This window comes from Filicampus tigris, chromosome 4, assembly GCF_054856515.1.
Source record: "Filicampus tigris isolate MCC_2025a chromosome 4, RoL_Ftig_1.0, whole genome shotgun sequence".
Classification (NCBI taxonomy): Eukaryota; Metazoa; Chordata; class Actinopteri; order Syngnathiformes; family Syngnathidae; genus Filicampus; species Filicampus tigris.
Window position 1 is genome coordinate 21,187,567 of NC_141220.1, and position 6,329 is coordinate 21,193,895.

The window sequence follows — 6,329 nt, forward strand, 5'->3', positions numbered from 1 at the left end:
AATCAAGCAGCAAAATGCACTCGTTTTTAGCCATCTCTGGTGGCGGCCATTTTGTCTTCTGTCGATTGAAAATGACACCAGAGCTGCTCACAACGACCAATCATAGCTCAGATCCAGAAAACAGATCAGACGTGATTGGTCGTTGTGAGCAGTTGTGATGTCATTTTCAATCGACAGAAGACAAAATGGCCGCCCCCAGAGATGGCTAAAAAAACGAGAGCATTTTGCTGCTTAACTTATATTCCACAAACGCAGAATTAATCAGAATGCCGTGTTTCAACTGTGTTGTGAAATGATGGACCATTTCTATCTCGCAAGTGCATGTGTTTTATTCATTCAAATGGTCAAGTTATAATACAGGAATGTCACGTCAACACGGTGCATGGTCATAGCACGAGCCATTCATTGCCATGAAGAGCTCTCAATGATCCCCGTTGTCTTCTCTGGGGAGACAAAGAAAGCTGCCTCCACACTTTAACACTGCGCAATGCATCTCAACCGTGTTGGAAGCTACAAGCAAAACTGGCTGCCATGTGCAGGGGAGTTGCAATGATAAGTGTGTTTCATTTCAGACCTTATTGATCAGCACAGCTAATAATAGCCATTTATTAAACTCTTTGTGAAGGAGTCTGAGGGGGAATGTGGACAATGTGGTACAAATGTGTATACGATAATGCTCCGGATTGTTTATTTCTGGTTTTGGTGCGTGCCTGTTTTGATTGTTAGGTAATGTGGTGGTTCAATTTCTGTATGCTTAAACATCAATCTTGTATTATGCATTTAATTTCGTGTATCAAGTTGTTCTGGTGTTAAAGACATATTGCAGATACTTCTGGGTGCCTCTGCCTGAAAAAAAAAAAAAAAAAAAAAGAATGACATGGATGGATGAATGGGTAATTTGTCAGGTGGAGGCACCATGTTGGTCCCGAAAGCTTGGCGTCAACAGTAAAAATGCGGAGAGCAAGTTCAAGCAAGAATCATCGATTCACACATAAGGCGATGCTAGTACAACACAACGGGGATACATTTGGACCAAAGAGAAAACAACATCCTGGATTCTGCCGTTGACCAGGGTTAAAGTAAATTATTTTAAACTGAAAAGGAAAACCTTTAAGCGATCAGCGGGCCAGTGTGGGCTTCACTCCGATATGTTTAAATGAGATAAGTGAATGTATGAGATCGATAAAAAGCTAAATACGGTTAAGAGCATTCCAGTTGTCATTTAATATTTTGACCAAATTGTATTTTTCATTTGTTGGACTTTTCGGAAAACGTACGCTAAGTAATCGATTCGAATTGATTCGGGACTCACTCGTTAGCGTGAATGAGAATAGCTAATGCTGATTTTTGGGTGTGAATCCAGGCACTAATTTTGGCCTGTATGCTTCAAATTTTGTGGGTATTTTCTGTTTCCACTGCACAAAACAAGCTTGATAAAAGCTTGCGAGAGGGAGTTTTGTGAGGACGAATGTGAACACCTCGACCTCAGACAGCTTTTGGACGAACTGGAACAGAGATTTTTAACCAGGGTCTAGTCTCTCACAAATGTTCTTGCGGCTGTATGATCCTTTGAGGAAAGTGACGTGACACGAACACGAGGAAAGCAAATTAACCCAAACAATTGTGTTGGCTCGTGCTTAGCATGGAATATTAAGCAATCATGATGGTTAATTAATTTTTCTTCAATCTATCTCCCTAATTAGCACATGTGACCAGAGTCAATGAGGTCACGAGGATGTGAAACCTACAGGCTTCATGTGCTGCTGACTATAATTGCTTTGACAAGGGATCGGTGAAAGATGGCGATGAGACATTGCGATTTTGCCTGAAAGAACAACTTCTATGCATGAAGCTGTGCGTTTAAAGACGTTCGGAGAAGAGAAAAGGTGACATTTCAGTCCTATGCACCGCATGCAACCATCGCTGCTTATTCTAATGTAAATCTCCTCCTCTTCTCTTCTCTGAATTTGGCTCAGGTCAAGGTTTGTGAGGAACGAAATATTTGCCATCACTTGGAAAAAAAAAAAATGCATCCTTTCTCGCCAACTTCTCTGGCGGTTCCATTTTTTCTCGCCATTTCAATGGGGGGCCTTCTTTGTTGAAGGAGAGCATCAACATGACTCTCCAAGAGACCTTGAGCATGAAAGACTGCAGCACACAACAGAATTGCTCTGCGTGCCTGAATTCTTTAAGTTCAATAAATACACTTTTAACATTTTAGGTCCTTCAAATTTGTCACATTTTGTGCATGACGCGTCATCTGTGTCACCAAGGAGACACGGCTGCGCACAAACTAAGTGCGATTATTTGCACTGTTTTAGTCATCTGCACGATGGACAAATACTTATAACTTATAACGTGATGTTCTGTGTTCTGAGGATAGATTATTATTTTCATCCTCTCTGCATCTGGATCCATCCACATTCTGTGCCGCTTCCCCTTAGCGTGCAGATTACACTTAGTTGCCAGTCGTAGCTCTGGTAGTCCTGAATTGATGTGTTCCAGTTTCAGAGAATATTTATCAGTGTCAAAGCAACAATTCGACCGATTTTAAATGTCATCTAACTTGTGCTCTGCCACTTATGTTCTAGAAACATTTGTGGTCATACGTCGAAGAAAAGACGACAGCTTTTTGATGCTATACATACGAAGATCGGCGAAGGGGAAGTCAACCCGAACATATTTTTTTAAGATGTTCTATGCAAAACCCACGAGTTGAAGCAAGGCATTCTGATAAATATTGGGTTTGGTCCATCTCTGTGGGCGGCCATTTTGTCACTTCTGTCGACTGAAAATTACATCACAACCGCTCAGGGCTCAGGTAACGACCAATCCCGGCTGACCTGTCTTTTGAAGCTGAGGCGTGATTGGTCGTTACCTGAGCAGTTTTGATGTCATTTTTAGTCGACAGAAATGGCAAAATGGCCGCCCCCCTAAGATGGCTAAAAAGGGGTGGATTTTGCTGCTTAACTCATATTCCACAAACGCAATAGTAATTAGAATGTCGTGTTTCAACTAGGTGGCCTGCTGGAAACATATTCTTGAAAACAAATTGCTTGGGTTGATTTCCACTTTAAATAGGAAGTATTTTGTTTTGGGAATGTGGGAGGAAGCCAGTTTGAGAAAACCCACATAAGCTCGGGGAGAACATGCAAACTCCACACAGAGATACTGATTTTGAAGCACACATAACATCTGGGGTCCAATTTCAGATTGTTTAATCATAAATACATATTTTGTGCGCTGATGTAGTCATCTTCAATATTTCAGAAATTGCAAGTAGCGCAGGATGAATGGATGGGCAACAATGGCATTTATTTAAAAGCTGCTGATCTGATCCTCCTCAAACTTTTAGAAACAACGGTGCTATACAGGAATTGACTGTTAATCAAATCCAACAATGCACAGCTGAGGTCAAACGTCGCATCTGTGTCAGAAGCAAGTCAGCAAAAGCAGGAGGTAAACACGCACAATAATGAGGCTGCAACTCCTTTTCCCTGTCTTTTGATATTGATTGCTTTTAAAATCAGCATTCCAAGAAATAAACGCAGGCTGCAATTACTTTCCAAGAATTTCAAATAACAGCAGCATACAACCTCTGCTACCGTGTCTGGGTGCGCGCTTCATTACTTTTTTCCAAGAACCACACATTATTCCCCCCTGATTAGCTTACCCATCGCCTAACCTCCATCCCCGTTGTTCATTCGTCTTTTTTCCTCTCACGTGACCAAATACGCGAGTATCTCCTGCCTATCCTTATCAATGTGATAAAAAGGCCACAAAGGGAGACGGGCAAGCCTATGCAATGACAGCCATTTTGCATGAGTCATTCAGAGCACTTAGTCACCTTGTCGCCTGGTGGTTCTTTGAACAAACATCCAAATGACCAGAGCCACCAATCAGTGTAGTGACATTAGCGGGGGTGATTAGGCAGCACCCGGCGACACCAGCAGCGCTGCGCAGAGACACACACACACATGCTAGACGTTTGCATATGGCGAGACGCGTGCACCAAAGGATGAGTTCAGGATCTATTCTACTGTGCTGGTTTTGTTGACACGCAGCTGCACATGACCCTGACTGTGCGACAAACTGCGGCATTGCTATCCCCAGGGTGCGTTTGACCGAGACACTGTACGTGCGTGTCACAACGACCAATTGTTTGTCCTCACGACATTAAACCCAGATAGAAAAGTAGCTTTGTTAATCAATTACAGTCATGTCCATTTCAACACATACAGTGCTACAGACATTTTGTATAAAAAAAAACACATGGATCTTCTCAGTAAGACTCAGGCTGTGTGTGTGTGGGTGTGTGTGCGCGTGTGTGAGTGCGTGTGCATGTATTCCTCTTTGCCCTATACAAACACAAACTCACACACACATGCACCCCACACCGCACAAACACACAATGACATTTACCAGACCTATATTTCCCTGTTTTCATTGGCTGGCCTGATAAAAAAAAAAAGTTAATTGGATTTTTGATGTTTCAAAATCCTGAGAGAACATAAATATTGAAAGTTGCAAGATTTCCATCGGTAAAGCCTAATACTTTGACTTGCAATGGTCCTGGATTAACCTGCTTATGTTCAAAATGAAACAGGTTTTAAATAAATAAAAAGCTAAATTGTGCTCGTTATTCACTTGGCATTTTCCCTAAATTCTAAATTTCGTCTGTAAGACAGTTTTTGTCACACACAGTTCAGTGCATATCGCCATCTATCTATCTAGCTATATATCTATCCATCAATCCATCTTTTATCTGTCTATTAAAAATAAAAAATTCACAACACTGTGGCCGCCTTCTCATATATCTTTCGCTAAAATGTAACATCTATGATTCCAAAAATAATTTGGAAATCTGGAAAAAAGCAGTTGGAGGGTAAAAATGCCCCATACAAAAACATAATTAAAAAAAAAACTACTTTCTCTAACAACTCATTGAACTGCCAACCCTCCCTGTTACAAAACATATTTGGCATCTATAGCTATGTTTAGCATTGAATGAGTTTTATTGTCAAAATAAACTAAACAATGTTATTATAGGGATGTAAAAACAATACAGTGCTCAAGTTTTCACTTCAGTGATGAATGGAAATGGCTTCACGCATCAGTTTTTCTTTCCTAAAAGTGCAATAACAGGCACAGACAGCAAAATGTAGAAAGCGCTAAAACAATATTTTAGGGTCATGGGTGAGCTGGAGCCCATCTCAACTGACTTTGTGTCCACCAAGTACACCCTGGACTGGTCCCCAACCAATCGCAAGAAATACATTGAGAAACGATCTCTTACTCATCTGAGATTCAAAACCCGATCTTTGAGGCAAACGTGCCAACTACGATTCTTACGATGCTGCTGCGAAAAAGTATATAAGACATAAGGAAGGCAAGGCAAGGCATAGCAGTTTTATTTATACACCACATTTTATACACAGGGCAACTCAATGTGCTTCACACAAGCAAAGACACGACACCTACTATACAAGCATTTACAAACACAACAGTTAACATTCAAAAGCAAAGCAGAGAAAACAAAAGTATCTTAAAAAGTTTATTAGAATGTAAAAATGAAAAAAATGTAAACACATGAACAAAAAAGTTGAAAAACATTTAAAAGTAAAGTAAAGAAATAAATCAGAGTTTATAAAATATATAAATGGGAAAAATGATTTAAAATTGTTAAGAATAAATTAATCAAAGGCATGAGAAAAAAAGTAAAGGTTTGCCGTACTTTCCGGACTATAAATCGCAGTTTCCCCCATTGTTTGGCCAGGGGTGCGACTTATACTCTGGAGCGACTTGTGTGTGAAATTATTAACACATTATATTGTATCTCTTTCCTTTTCAACGTCAGCAAACAATACACCAAACAACCACAGGAGGTCGTTCTAAGGCTGCATATAAACCTGCATTACATATTGACTTTACAACGGGCAGAATAACATGTATAGTGTGTCATTTCACATCTTATTGTAACCCACATAAAGAAAAAATAAAGATTAATCCTAAAAGCTATTAAATGCATGAATAATTTAAAAGGTTAAAATCTAACATTTTGATAAATAAGTAATTAAAATAGTAAGATAAAGACAATTTGACTGTCTATCAATATACACCTATACAATATAGTGTACTGTTGCTTTAAGACACTGGCTGGGGTCTTGCATCAGCCATGCGTGCGGAGCTGAGAGCGGGGAAGAGAACATTCTACACGGTCCGGGATAAATAAAAGACTTATTTAATCGATCTACAACGGTTTTGGTGAGTTTAAAGTTACTGTAACTTTCTTGTATGCTACATGTGTGAATGTTAGCTAAATGTTACCA

At 39.9% G+C, this 6,329-nt stretch overlaps 1 long non-coding RNA gene across 1 annotated transcript in view; it reads right to left on the minus strand.

Annotated features, from left to right (window-relative positions):
* Positions 1-643: 643 nt before the first annotated feature.
* The window catches only part of LOC147148907 (uncharacterized), a 24,156-nt gene continuing 18,470 nt past the window's right edge, over positions 644-6,329 (minus strand). The window contains exon 3 of the long non-coding RNA XR_015086592.1: positions 644-846. This is a non-coding gene — a long non-coding RNA (uncharacterized LOC147148907). The remainder of the gene's footprint in view (positions 847-6,329) is intronic.